At 33.9% G+C, this 15,883-nt stretch overlaps 1 protein-coding gene and 1 pseudogene across 1 annotated transcript in view; both read right to left on the reverse strand.

The window, feature by feature from the left end:
* The window catches only part of LOC118017833 (catenin alpha-3-like), a 1,833,615-nt gene that overhangs the window by 370,397 nt on the left and 1,447,335 nt on the right, over window positions 1–15,883 (reverse strand). The window lies entirely within an intron of this gene.
* On the reverse strand, window positions 11,715–11,861 carry LOC118018459 (annotated as a pseudogene).

Here is a 15,883-nt window from a genome sequence, read left to right on the forward strand (position 1 = left end):
CTTTTTTCTAGTTTCTTAATGTATAAGGAACCCCAAGGTTTCTTCCAACTTTAGGTTGTTTATTTGAGACTTTTCTTGTTTCTTGAGGTAGGTATTTATTGTTATGAACTCCCCTCTTAAAACTACTTTTGTTGCTTTTCACTAATTTTGGTATGTTATATTTCCATTTTTGTTGTCTCAAGATATTTTTAATTTATCTTTTCATTTCTTCTTCGGCCCATTGGTTGTTCAGTAGCATGTTGTTTAATCTTCACATCTTTGTGAATTTTCCATTTTTTCTTTACAGATTCAGGGAGCCTTTTATGACTTTCCCCTTTTCTTCCACCCACATCTCAGACTAGGTTAATATTCTGCTTCTGTGTTTCATATACTATTAGTTGTTACCCCATTTTATATTCTAAAAACATAAGGTACTTAGAAGACATATAACCATAAATTGTGTGTGTATGCATCCTGAGCATCTGTTATCATCAGCTTCTTTAACCAAATTTACTTCCTCTTCCCATATACCTCCCAACCTCCATATTCACTCAATCATTTAGCCTGTAGATTTAGCCTCCCAAATGCTTCTGGCACATAGTAGCTGCTCAGTAATTGTGCATTGGGTGAATATAACTTTCTAGCTCAAGGTCTTTTAATTCCATAATCCTACCTCTATACATTCTTAGACTTCTTAGCAAGTTACTTTATAACTTGCCTAATTTTAAAATGAGAACTCACAATGAATTTGTCTTAAAATAATGTACTTACTAACTTTACCATTAGTTAAAGGAATTACTAAATCAGTTCCAGAACATTTAATTTGGGTCTCTCCCTATGGAAAAGCTGACTCTTCAAATCTGTTCTATTCCTATTCACTAAAGCTCTGCTATTACAATACTTGGCTTTGCCTCTGTAGCACATACACGGTACATTTAGTGTATTACTGATGGACAAAACTCTGAAGTTAAGAGGATTAATTAGGATAAAACCAGAAATGCCCAAAGCTAACAAGAATTCTGTGGGCCAGCAAAAATGCTCTGAAAACCTTTCATCGGAGGCAAGAAAAACCTTTTACATATCATTTCACTATTTCTACCTCTGAAGTTCTCTAAGAGTCATTAGGAGTCTGCCAGAAAAAATAAAGACAGAAAGTATGTATAACCATTTTTGCTGTTTTTAATCTTAATAAGTCTTAGATTTATCTGCTTCTTTCTCCTCAGAGGACTTTATCACTGTACCTATGTGCCCATTGTCCTCAAGATTCCCAGAAAGGTCCAGTAAACTCTTATATTCAGATTATCTTCTTCTGTACTTACATGCATTGATTTTTCTCTACCATGGGAAAAAAATCATTTCAAGAGATATCTATTTAACTATATGTGTAATTAGATTTATTTGAAGAGGACAGATACTTCAGTAAGATTAAATATTCATGCCTAAAACTGCATAAGTAGTAAAAGATGGTCCCCAAAATAATTCCAAGGACCAAGCTTTATCCTTTATATCTTTCAAGCCAATCTTTAAAAAGTTAACAATCTGGAGATGTAACAAGTATACAAACTACATGGTCAACATGAATGTTTATGTCATGTATTTTAATGCAATCTCAGTAAATTATCTGTTAAATATTTAGCTGTGTTTTCCATTACATATAGAAAACAAGGCAGAAAAAGGAAACTGCCATAAGAGAAGCATACAAAACTCGAGAATGGTTACAAGTGGTGAAATCATATCCAGTTAAAGAGATTTTAGAAAATTGTCATAGAAAAGGTGACATGGAAAGCATTGGGCCTTTTGGAACAGCTAAAAAATAAACAGATAAACATAAAGAGGCAAGTTGGGGAAGAAGCATATTATACAAGCAGTAGAGAATGAAAAACTACAGAAAAACTTATGGTTGAATTAAGAAATTAGAGATAGAGTTTACACTGTAATAACTATCAAAGTAGTAAAATGGTAAAAGGGCTAACAGTGTGAGATTATATCAGGTTGTGATTTAAATTCCAAGCCCAAGAATTTGTTCTTAATTGGATAAATACATAGTGGCCTTTGGAAATTTTGAGTAAGATTCTAATATGACTAGTGGTGAGAAAGAAAATCATTTCATACCTTATCTAGGACAAAGTTTCCTGTACAATGTATTTCACTACTTTTTCTAAGACTAATCAACATTCCTGATAAAATAACTAGTGTAATTTTCTGATAGACTTTCATGGGATTACAGTCTCTTCAAGGAAGTTAAACTTGCTTCAACTAGCCACCATGCTAAGAGCCTGATGAATTTTTGGTATGGTTGTATGCAATCTAATAATTTTTATCATTTTCCCCCATGGACCAAATCTACTAAGATGATATATTTGAATTTGCTTTTTCTAAAACTTCTTCCCTTGCAGCATATTTGAAATATAATTTTATCATCTGGTCATAATTAATTTGTCTGAAAATATATTTTAATAGTGGTTTTCAACTATGTTCCCATGAGAGTATCTCTCAGAGCTCTGTGAGTGGGCAGAGAGGTAAGGTAAAGAGAAATCTAAATAGGACTAGGTGTGAGTGCCCACACTCAATCCCTGCTCCAAAGAAAGAAAGCAATTCTGTTTAATAAATTTAGGTTCCATTTCATTTGAAAAAAACTTTGTAATACTAAAAAGATAGTTTGGAAATCATTCCTTAAATAATTAATTTAGAATTGGTCTATAAAATTGTATTGTATAGTTGGTGGGAAGACAAGTTAGGACACTGTTAGAGCAACCTAGAAGAAAAGTTCATAAATACTTGAATGAGGATGTTGGCGATGGTAATGGGAAGGTTGAGATATTTGGTATTGAGATAGAAATGCCAAGATTTTACTACTGACTAGATGCAGGAGGCAAAAACAGGAAGGAATCCAAGATGACTAAGGAATTGATCCTAGATGTCTAGAAGAAATAGAAGAACTAGAGAGAGAAAAGGGGAGAGAAAGAGATCTGACAAGCATTTGCAAAGAGATGGCATTTGGAACTATGGCATTAGACCAAATCACAGAACTTTTTGAAGATACATATTTTGGAGAAAATATTTAGAAGTGGAATTAGCCAGGGGCATCTTGGTGGCTCAGTCGGTTAATCCTCTGACTCTTGATTTCTGCTCAGGTCATGATCTCAGGGTCCTGTGATGAAGCCCTGCATCGGTCTCCATGCTCAGCATGGAGTCTGCTTGAGTTTCTCACCCTCTGCTCCTCCCCGCCCCCCTCTCTAAATAATAATAATAATTAATAATAATAATAATAATAATAATAAAATTAAAAAAAAAAGAAGTGTGGTTAGCCAAAGTGACAGAGATCAAGCAGAAGGAGAATCAGGAGAACATACAATTTAAAAATTACATTAAAGATATATATGCTGTGATGTCATCCTAACTTTCTTATAGTTTCAAAGAGGAACTTGGTAGTCAGTCATTAAATGTGTCTCTGCTGATAGTATTTCACAAACTTTTGAGACAGAAGAAGCTTCATTCTTTTGGTGATTAGTTGTTCATACTGCAGTAATATCTACTGTATGTGAAAAAACTATGGAAACCAAAATGACTGCTCAAATGTAAGATAGAAGTATTTTTTGACACTGTTATTATTATTACATTATTATAAAGGCTTATCAATGCAACACTGCTTTTTTTTCCTTTCAGTATTCATTAATGAATCTGTGTTTATCTAATGCATTGTAGGAGCAAGGTTCTACTCAAGCAGTTTAATAGGTTAAAAGGGCATAATCATTGGCTCAGTTATTTCTTTATGGGCAATGGTAGTAAAACACACTCTCCAGCAAGGAAAGCTGAGTAAAAGCAATTCTATCTGTACTTGGAATGGGGCTTACTGCATTTCACTGATAAGAGGATGGGGGAAGTGGCACCAGAACTGAAAGGTTGTGATTGCAGAACATGGGAGGTGATTGCATGTATAGGGTACTGGGAGAGAGGGAATGCATGCAGAGATCATTTGTAACAAGGCAGTGTCAGCAACAGTCACCAAGACAAGACAGAAGCTAGGATACCATACCAGCTAGAAGGATTCAAAACACTCAGCTGACCCAAAGGTTACAAGACTACAAGTGTCAAGTTCTTCTCTCAGTGACTGCTGCTGTCAGCTACAAAATGGCTCTCTCCTGGCAAGAACAGCAGGTCACATATCTTAGTTATGGCACAGGAAATAACCTGTCATCACATCATCTCTGAACACAAAGGACAAGATAATTTTCCCAAGTTCTGTCAGGCAAAAATTCCAGTCATCTGAGTCAGTGGTAATACAGAACGTGATACACTCTCATTAATATGATCTTTCACTGTCCCTTGCTTTAGTAAGAAACATTTTGGAGATAGCAGTAACATTTTGTAGTATTGGTTGTTTCTTCAAAAATCTTTTCTAGTAAATAGGTAAGGAATACCTATTTTGAGTGATTAGCCATAATCAACACTGATTTTTTGAATTCATTTTCTGTTTTGTATTTCAACAAAAATGAAATAAACGCAGAGGTTAAGTCCCAAATCCATTAAGAGTATATTTGGTTATGTGGTAGGGAAATTAGCCCATTATTAAAACAGATGTTAAAAGATTTATAAGAAGAGGCAAGTAGATGGAACTGCCGTCAGGATATTTCATGATTTTATGGGACACAGGTAAAACTGTATGATTTCTATTATACTTTCTCAGCTGTTACTCAAATTGATTATAACCATAAACGAATTTCATATTCTGATTCATCACCATGTTAAATGACTATGAAGTCTTCTAAATAAAAGCATGAAATTCTGCTTCCCCTTCCTACTGCTAGATTCACACAGCAAGGTCTCTTTAAAGATGGTCATCACATTTTCTGTTTCTCCCAAAATGTGCTCTTAAAATAGCTAAAGTTGGAATAATAATAAAAAAAAAAAACCTAATCATGCCTATTGATTGATTTTGGAAACAAGAGGGAATTGTATAATGCTTATAATTCAAAGGAGGATTATCTGCAGGGATTTCACAAAGATCCTACCTCCCTAAATGTTGTGACATTTTAGAAAATGTTGGTTAAGTGTCATGCTTTCCCCCAAGCTTCAAAAAGTCACAATCCAAGAGGTTTTGAAAGCTTGATTAGCAAATACAAATAACAAATAGAAAAGTAGAATTTACTTGTGGAACGAAATCAAAAAGGTAGATGTGTTAAATTGAAAGCAGAGAAAGAACCAGGCATGTGGTTCTTGTTTCACTGAAAATCCATGACCAAAATACTAATGACTGTCTTTTCTTTTTCTTGTCTATTTTCTTTTGGAAAGTGACACTCCCAGTTTTGTTTGTTCTGAGCAAGACGTGGAGTGTTATATCATTTCAGTGAAATGAAAAACATTAATGAAATATAATGTGCGGGCAGATAGATTCTGTGAATTTATGTGTGAACTTATATAAGAAAGGAAAGCATAGTAGGAGATGGGATGGAGGGAATTTAGTCCTGTATACAAAATAGAGAAAAGAATAGGATCATTCCTTTTACTTTCCTCCTTCAAATAGAAAAGAAAATAATAATTTAAAATAATTTCTGGGAAATGATGGTAACATAAACTTAAATAGAAACATCCTGAAAAGGATGTTCAGAATGAACTTAATCAAATATTTTAAAGAAGGAATTTTACATAACAAAAGGAAATTTTTTTAAAAAGGAAATTTTACATCTGTATCAAAATTACCCTATCTCTTGTCCCCTCCACTTAGAGAACCATTCCATTTTCCTACAATATCTCCTCCCAACGCCCTTCACTCCATATTTATAAAGTGTCTCAAATATGATCAGCCTCACAGTTAGAATGCATTAAGCTGCTAGAAAACATTATCCAGATGAAAATGGCTTTAAAAAGAAGTGTTTCCTATTGCTCTATATAATCATTACAGAGTTGGACAATCAGTGAAGATTCGGCAGCTCAACAATATCAACAAGGATCTAAGCTCTTCTGTGCTCACTCTGCAGTCCTCAGTGTATTGGCTTTTGTCCTCAGGCTTATTGTTGCATGGCTGCAAGATGGCTACTGCAGCTTAGCTTCATGTCTGCTCATAACTAAATACAGGAAGGAAGGAAGGAAGCAGGCAGTAGAGCTCCATTTCTTTATGGGAGGGAAAAATCCCCAGGAGCTTATCTCTATGTTTTATTATCAAGAAATGGATGGTGTAGCCATTATTAACAGCAAGGAAAGGAGGGATACCAAATATCTGGTATTTTCTAGTTAATGAAAATAGGTTGGGCATTGAGTTGAATTAGGGGTCCAGAATAGTGGTGCTCCTTTGAACTCCCTATGAAGGTTACATATTTAAAATATTTAAAAATAATATTTATCAAGAAATAGGCAATACAAGAGCAAGGTAATATTTGGAAAACATAATGGTAGCCAGTCAATAATGGTAGCCATCTGATATGGCAGTTAAAAGCAGGAATTTAGACAATAAAAATGACATTTATTTTCATGTGTTTACTATTTTTAAGATGAGGTTCAACATAAGAGTAAAAATGTAAAGCTCTATAATTTCATGAGCTAAGATTAATGAAATATATGAAGAAAACTATATGAGTTCTTATTTTTAAGACATATTTGCTAAGACCTTTTAGAAATTCAAAAGGATCAGCATAAGACGGGTGAGGCAAGCAAAGCAACAGCATTATTTAGAACTAGTGTTATTTGGTTCCTCTACTAATTATTTCACCAAATGAATAATGATTCTGCTAAAGTACCCTTATTTCAATGTCTACTACTAGGGTAGAAAGCTCCATCATTAACACCTGCACAGGCACAGAAAGTTCAGAGATTACAACCAATATTCAGTGTAGGCATTGCCCTAAAATCTGACTTTACTCTTGCAAAATCCCCAAGAATCAACATGCCTTCTTCACTTGAAACATTTCACCATTTCCTGAGGAAAAAGGGAAACAAAGGATGAGTTTCAAAAAAACCTACTTGCTGCAAAACTAGTCCCAGGCTTATGTGGTAAAGGCACGTGGTTTTCACCCAACCTCCTGTTATGTTTACTGGAGGATCAGAGCAATCTCCAGAGTCAAAAATGCTGAATAATTAAGAATAGAAAAATAAAAATAATATACACCCAGAAATAGTATAGTAAAATAAGAATGAGGAAAATAAAAGTATCACCATTAGAATATCACACTAATAATTGCTACTGATGAATGCTAAAATCAGTGGGCAAAAATTAAGAGAAATAGGATATTTCATGACCTTGAAATACACCCCCCAAAATATTTATTATATAGCCTAATGCAAATCTTTGATACCCCTGCCTCTAGGAGGTGAAGCTTTATTCCGCTTCCCTTGAGTATGAGCTGAACTTGGTAACTCACTTCTAATGAGAGAGCAGAGAGAGGGAAAAGTAGTAATTTTATAGTTGAGAAACATGATGGATACTACTTTAACCAAGTGATGGAGGTCAACATCACCAGTTATAAGTCATGATGATATAAAAAAGTGCTAAATTAAGTGATAATGAGGGAACTTCATTTGTGTGGCATTCTTCCCAAAATCTGTTACCCCAGTCTAATCATAAAAACTTTAGACAAACCCAAATTGAGAGTCATTTGACAAAATACCTGGCCAGTGAGGGCTCTTTAAAAGTAACAAAGGCATATATTAGAAAATAAAAAAGACAACCAGACAAAGACATTGCAAGAAAGGAAAACTATAGATGAATATCTCTCCTGAACATAGATACAAAAAAACCTTAATAAAATTTTAGCAAAACAAATCTAGTAGTATATAAAAAGAATTATACATACAACCAAGTGAGATTAATTCCTGGTATGCAAAGCAATTTCAACATTCAAAAATCACTTAATGTAATCATCCATCACATCAATAGGCTGAAATAAGAAATCATATGATCATGTCAGTAGATGCAAAAAAAAAAAAGAAAGAAAGAAAGAAACTAAGTGCTTTCTCATTAAAATAAGAAACATGGCAAAGATGTCTGCTCTCACTACTCTTACTCAATACCATACTGGAAGTCCTAGCTAACACAATAAGACAAGAAAAGGAAATATAAAGCATACAGATTAGGAAGGAAGAAACAAAATTTTGTTTGCAGGTGACATGATTGTCTAAGCAGAAAGTACCAAAGAAGTAACAAAAAACTCTTGGAATTAAAAAGTTATTACTGCAAGGGTGCGGAATACAAGGTTGATATACAAAAGTCAAGTGGTTTCTTATATACCAACAATGAACAATAGGAATTTGAAATACCAATACCATTTACATTAGCATCCCCCCAAATGAAATAGTTTTGGTATCAATCTAACAAAATATATGCAAGATCTATATGAGAAAAATTACAAAACTCTGATAAAAGAAATAAAAGCATATCTAAACAAATGGAGAGAAGTACATGGATAAGAAGACTCATCAGTGTCAAGATGTCAGTTCATCCCAACTTGATCTACAGATATAATACAATCCCTATCAAAATCTTAGCAAGTTATTTTGGTTATTGACAAACTAATTCTAAATTTAATTTGGAAAAACAAAAGACCCAGAATAGTCAATATAATATTGAAGAAGAAAAACAAAGTCAAAGGACTGACATTATCCCACTTTAAGACTTACTATAAAGCTACAATAAAATAAATAGACATGATAAACTGGGAAACTGTGAGAAAATATCACATTTTGAAGGACACTAAGAAGACACGGCAACTAAATGTACTGTGTATCCTGGATTGGATCTTGGAACAGAAAGTGGACATAAAAAGAAAAACTGGTAGGGGGCGCCTGGGTGGCCCAGTCGGTTAAGCATCTGCCTTTGGCTCAGGTCACGATCTCAGGGTCTTAAGATCAAGCCCTGCATTGGGCTCCCTGCTCAGTGGGGAGCCTGCTTCTCCCTCTCCCTCTAAGCTCCCCACTGCCACTCCTGTGTGCATGCTCTCTCTCTCTTTCTCTCTCTCTCTCTCTATCTCAAATAAAATCTTTAAAAAAAAAAAAAAGAAAAAGAAAAACTGGTGATAGCTGAATAAGGTCTATAGTTGACTGAGTAACACTGCACCAATATTAACTTCTCAGTTCCGACAAATGTGCTATGGTAATATAAGATTTTAACTTTAGGAGAAGCTGGTGGAAGGGCATATAGGAACCGTATTATCTGTACTATCACTGAATATCTTCCGTAAACATAAAATTATTTTGATGTAAAAAGTTTTTTAAAATTCCAGGCCAGTTGTCACTCATGTACAAACATACTAAATTTCTAATAAAATAATAGCAAACCAAAACCCACAAAAGATATATGCCATGCCCAAGTTAGATCCATTTCAGGAAGACTGTGTTGCAAGATTGTTTTAACGTTAGAAAATTTATTCACCTCATTAACAGGTTGAAGGGGAAATTACATATAATCCTCTCAACAGATACAGATATCAATAATAATTCAAATGATCTTCTGTCAAACTAGAAATAAAAGGGAAGATCTTTAGTTTCATATGGCACATCCACAAAAATCTACAGCAAACATCATATTCAATTGTGAAATGTTATAAAGTGTAATTCTGAAATAAAACAAAAACAATAAGTATATATATTGATACCACTTTACCATCACCTGTAGATTGTCCATATGCAAGAAAAATAAAGTTAAAAGCATAAATATTAGAATAGAAACAAACTAACTGCAACAAACTGATAGAAAAAAAAGGTTAAGAGTAAACGATATATTCTGGAAGGCGGCTTTGCTCACCACTATACCACCAACACTAAACAGTATATTCTGTAAAAAAATAAAAGATCTGGAAACTTTCCTTATAAGTCAAGATATTTTTAAATTAAAATAATTACGATGCATGGAAAAAGAACAGAAATGGACATACAGACTACTGGAACAAGGATCTATGCACAGACTATAATTTATGTAAACCTGATTAGTATAGATACGGCTGTACACGTTGATAGGAAGAACTTCTTAAAACAGAGTTCCTGCACAATTGTTTATGCATATAGTGAGAACAAAAATAAAATCCTTATCTCACAATATACAAAAAAATAAATTTATTAATATGTTAAGTGAGAAAGGCAAAGCTTGAAAACTTTCAGAGAACAAATATTTTTAAGTCCTCCGCAAAGGGAAAGACATAAAACTGCAAACCTGAACTTTTCTTCATCAATAACCTCATAGAGAAGGAAAAGAAATCTAAACTAGGAAAAGATAAAATACATAAAACTAATAAAACAACCCAATAGAAAAAAATAAGTCAATGTCAAACAGATATTTCATAGAAAAGGAAAAAAAGGATTGTTGACAAATATGAAAAAAAAAAAAAAGCTTAATCTCAAAGGGAATCAGAGAATGCAAATTGGAAGGATATTCTTAGATATTTCACATAAATAGACTGCCCCCAAATTCAAAATATGGGTTTATAGGAGTTGTCAAACATATGCACTCCATCTTCACTGCTTGTTGTGGCTAAAATGGAAAAATCTTTTAGGAAACAATTTGATATTGCCTCTTAAATCAGCACAGTCCCATAATCTATGGCCTAGTCTTTCATTCTTAAATATGTACCCTAGAAAACTTTTGTACCAGATACACCAGAATTAAAATGTTCATGGCAGCTTTATGCAAAATAGAAAAAGAGAAAAAAAGAGAAGAAGAAGAGAAAGAAATGTCACTATAATCCATATGTTCCTCAGCAGTTGAATAAATACATTTTTATATATTTATATAATGGATTAATGAAGGCACCCATGTTTGAAAACAAAATGTGGAAAAAAAAGTTGCAGAAGATATAAAAAATAAATTGTGATCCTAAAATAAAAGAAATACTGGTGTATCCTCACATATTCACCACACATTAAGTATTATATTATTCTATTATTTTAAGTGTGTACAATTATAAGAGGAAGTAAGGAAATTATCAATACAAAATTTAGGACAGTGATTAAGCAAGCAGAGTATAGAAGGTCATACAGTAAGGGTTAATACAGATATTTACTGGATTTACCATTAGTAATATTTTGAATAATATATATACTTTAGTATGTGATTACATATTTTTCAATAGTAAGTAACAACCAAAAAAATCAGTTGTTAGCCCTTTTTGTGCTTCTCACTTCTCTTTCTGCCTCTCCCTGATCCCTGCTTTTTTTGGCATCCTGACCCTCATCTCCTGCCTGGTATCGGAGTCCTGGCTTAAGATAACCAAATTAGTTTCTCTTGCTTGCATCCAAGTATCCTGACTGAAACACAACATAAAAATAATATTTCCAACTTAGAATGACAAATATTATCTCCCTAGGTATTTAAGTATCTTTGTTTTTATTCATTTTAGCACAAACATGTTATCAATTTCCAAGTACTTTTGTAGATTTCTGTAAAAGAATGTGTACAAAATAGCACTGATAAAAATGGATTCAACAGGGGCGCCTGGGTGGCTCAGTCTGTCAAGCATCTGCCTTTGGCTCAGGTCATGATTCAGGGCCTTGGGATTGAGCCCTGCATGGGGCTCCCTGCTCAGCGGGGAGTACGTTTCTCTCTCTGCCCCTTCCCCTGCTTCTGCACTCTGTCTTTCTCAGTCTCTCTCTAAAATAAATAAATAAAATCTTTAAAAAAAATGGATTCAATATATGAAGAAACGGGAAAAACAAAGAAAAAAGAAAAACAAGGTGAAACAAACTGTCAACCTTGTTTTCTCAGGTGGACTACACATTTCGTCAATTATCTTTAATAAATCTTTAATCCTATGTTGTGTTTCTTCCAGCATCCTATATGAAATCAGTGAATGTAAGTTAAAATTCCCTCAAACAAAATATAACTGTCACAAAGAATCAATTGAAAAAAAAAATCATATGTGATTTTACACTTGATCTTAGCCAAAAGGCCGAGAAGCGATAAAATCATATGTGATTTTAAATTCTGATGGAGCCTTATATTTCTCTACAGTTTCCATAGCTGAAGTCTTCCAGTTCATGAAGCAGTGAGTTTAAGATTGCCTGTTTTACAAATGAGGACCCCAAGGTCCAAGTAGGTTAAAAGATTCATCTGAGGTTGCAAAGTAGTCAGTGACAACTCGGACATCGATGCCACAAATTCAGAGAGAATTGTCTTCTTTAAAAGGGACAAGTTCTATAAAACACTTGGCACAGTGTCAAACACATAGTACTTAATAATAAAGGTGAATTCTCTCTCCTATCCCCTCCATTTTGCCTTATTTGTCAGTTCACCCTGCTGACTGTGTTGAGCTATAGATCTCAGCGAGAATGTTAAATTGACAGAATCCAAAGTCACACAGTGGTTTTTCCTCTCCTGACCCAAATAAATGTATTTTTGCCAATATGTCCCTTGTCAATTATTACTACACTTTAGATTATCACATGATTCCAAATTCCAAATAAAAAATAAAACTATCGAGAGGAGTAGGAACAAACCTCCAGATTTGAAGCAATACATAAACAGTGTCCAGATAATTAACTGATTTTTTTTTTTCCAGCTTCCATCTGGTATTGAGCATAGTGGACAGACCACAAAACTGGCCATCAGCCACCTGGATTTTGTTTTCTGTGGTTTGACCTTCAGCAAATCATGTAACTTCCCTGAATCTCAGCCTCCTCATCTGAAAACAGAAATAGTTTAACCAGATATTCAATAAGGTCCCTTCCTGCTCTGAGTCCTCTTATTTTTTTTTTACTGCCATGAATTTACAGTATCTTCTGGAAACCACCAATATAGAAAGCCAAATGACAGCTTTCGGCACTGATGTTTCTCAATAACGCACTTCAGGCTCAGCTCAGAAGGGCTGAGCGAGTCAGTGGTGATGACAGAATTTGTATTTACAGTGATGCCTAATCTATTGTTTTTCTACTGAGCCATGCTACCTCATAGAGACTCCATTTAATAATAAAACAATGTTTAAAGGGCAAATCTCCATGATTTCATACTGGCCTATGTAAGGGTAAAAGTGAAAGAGGCTTCTATAAAATCATCTCACTGTAACGACTGCCGAGTATTTTCCCTGAAAAAAAAAAAAAAAAGTGTGCTCATCTGCTCTTGCCTGACAGCAATATTTGATCCAAAGATGATAGTGGAGTTAACAAAAATAATTAAATACTGGTTACCCATATGCCTGAAAACTCTGCATACAAAGGTACAGTTGAACAGCCCTTCACTAATAAAAAGGACAACTGGACTTCTAAAAGTTCATAGCAGCTTTGTACTCAAGGAACTTGGTACTGAAGGGACTTAAGTAAGGAACTTAAAACTCTGGGGCTGAAAAGAACTGCTCATTGACATAGCGGTTTCCCCTGGGCCCCAAATTCCCAGACCCCAATTTACTAAACACATATTTCTAGTCATGACTATTTTACATATTATTTTTATATGCTCATAAAGAAGCACACATTGAAGTACACACTCTTTCATGATGGAAAAATTTAAAACCCGAAATTAGTTTCCTTTATACTCCCTAAAATTTTACATATTACTTACTTGTTTATGTGAAATAGTAAATGGAGGTATACTGAAGCTTAAAATATTAGGCTCCAAATAAAAACAAGCATGGTTTTACAAATGCCTTTATTGTGATACTGTCACAAATGCTTTTATTGTTGATATTGTCACATAATCTTAAAATATATAAGAAGCTCCAATCATCTCCAAAACTTATTTATTTAGAGAGATAACAACTTGATATCTTAAATCCTGATGTTACTTTCCCATTAGCTGTTTTTTTTTCTTACACTGACAAAAGCCTATTTTAATTTGATTTAGAATAAAAATAAATGAAGTCTATTGTTGATTCCCATTTGCAAACTGTGACACTTGTTATGAAGTTCATAAAAAGCACAGGCACTGTAATTTATTGGTCTGAAGACCTGAGTTTCATTTTTACTTTATTTCCTGAGAATTCATTTTGTGACATTGCCTGAGGCATATCCTTTGCAAACATACAAATAGATAACATTAGTTTCCTAAATAAGGTTTACTAGCTGAGTCTGAACTTCCTTGTCAAATGTGGAAAGAAATGCAGGCTGCTGCTCAACTCCATTAAGCAGCCACTGTCTGCTGTGCTAAATGTTCTCTGTGACAGCCACTCGTGCTGGAAACACACCTGGAACAGGGGGTGACAGGGTCCCTGAGCTTTCTTCCTAATTTGCAGGACTGAAGTCTCCTCTGAGCAAGGTTTCAGGTGAAACACATGCTTAAATCATACCTTTGTTTATACTGTAGGTGGCAGGATTTTTATGCTTTACATCTTGCTATATAACCCTGTACTTTCTTGCAAATGAAAAATTAGGGTGCTTCATCCATCGGATCATGCTTTATGAAAATATTCACATAGTTCCAGAGAGAAGAGTCAGGTCCTGAAGGTGGGTCCTTTTTGTTCTTGTTCTTGTTTATAAGCTGAAATACATTATTTGATCTGATCACACTTTACATATGTTTTAATTTTTTTTCTCCTTACTCTGCAATTTCAGTCTTTTCTAAATTTTAAAGATTACTCGGTAAATGAAAAGGAACAATTATTGAAACTCTTAAAAACAGAATTTACTCCTGTTTAAAGTTTGAAAATGGTTATAACTGTACCATTTCATGGTACAGATGACTTTACTTCAAAGACTATTGATTTAGGTATATTTTTTCCTGAAATAGCATATAATTTTAGCATTAGTAATTGAAAAAATAGCAATTTAAAAACACAAAACAAAAATTAACCAAATCTTTTTAAGCTGAATCTGTGAATCTTAAAATCCTTATTTGGACCTCCGATAGTATAAAATACTGCCTTTCAATTATTGTGATACTTATACATACTTATGTATATTTAAAATCATCAATATTTTTTTTCATTCTGTATTAAAACATTTTTATCATCTGTATTTTTAAAGGTAAATTATGTCAGTGAAGAAAATTCTCGTGGCTAGCCCTTGTGAAGACTAACTTGCTTATATTTTAAATGCCTGTAAAAATTCATGTTTCATTATATATTTCAAAGTTCTAAAACAAAATTAATCAAGGTGGCTTGAAGTTCACCAAAATGTTTTGGCTTCTTAATTTGAAGTCAACATATGCTCTTCCCTAACAACTATTACTTACTCCACTCATGAAAAATAGCACAGATTATCTAAAAGTTAATTCAAAAGACCTAATACTCTATTTTAGTCCCTTTACATTTCTTCTCCTTGGCGCAGTCTCAACTAACCCAAGGGAAATCTTTGTACAAATCCCTACATTTGGGGCACCTGGGTGGCTCAGTTGGTTAAGCGACTGCCTTTGGCTCAGGTCATGATCCTGGAGTCCCGGGATCGAGTCCCGCATCGGGCTCCCTGCTCGGCAGGGAGTCTGCTTCTCCCTCTGACCCTCCCCCTCTCATGCTCTCTCTCTCTCTCATTCTCTCTCTCAAATAAATAAATAAAATCTTAAAAAAAAAAAAAAATCCCTACATTTGCCAACACTACGATGGCTATCATTCATATCTGCTTGAGAAGAATCACAAAATATCTACTTTGTACAAATATGCACATGCAAGCATTTTAAAGGGAAATTTTAGCTTTTCTTTAGGTCTGAGCTTATGAATATTTCTGAGTAAAAAAGAGAGAGAAAGAGACCTAGAACCATGTTCTGTTCTCATTTGAAATTCTTCATGACTTTCCACCAGAAGTTTGCCCCAGTGTTTGAAATACTTAAGTGTGTCAGCATGACAGTAACATACATACACACAAATAGACCATACTAATAATACTTCTCATTTCTAGAGCTCCAAGATTCTGTCAGTAAAGCCAGATTCCAACCTTAAATAGATGGGAAAATTTAGAACAAACAAACAAATCTCCTAACATATTCTCAATAGACTGCAGACTTGCTTAGAAAGAATAACATTTTCATTTTTTCTCTTGTGCACATCAGATCTTAAACCTT

Source organism: Mirounga leonina, unplaced genomic scaffold, assembly GCF_011800145.1.
Source record: "Mirounga leonina isolate KUSES-001 unplaced genomic scaffold, KU_Mleo_1.0 Mir_106, whole genome shotgun sequence".
NCBI classification, from domain to species: Eukaryota; Metazoa; Chordata; class Mammalia; order Carnivora; family Phocidae; genus Mirounga; species Mirounga leonina.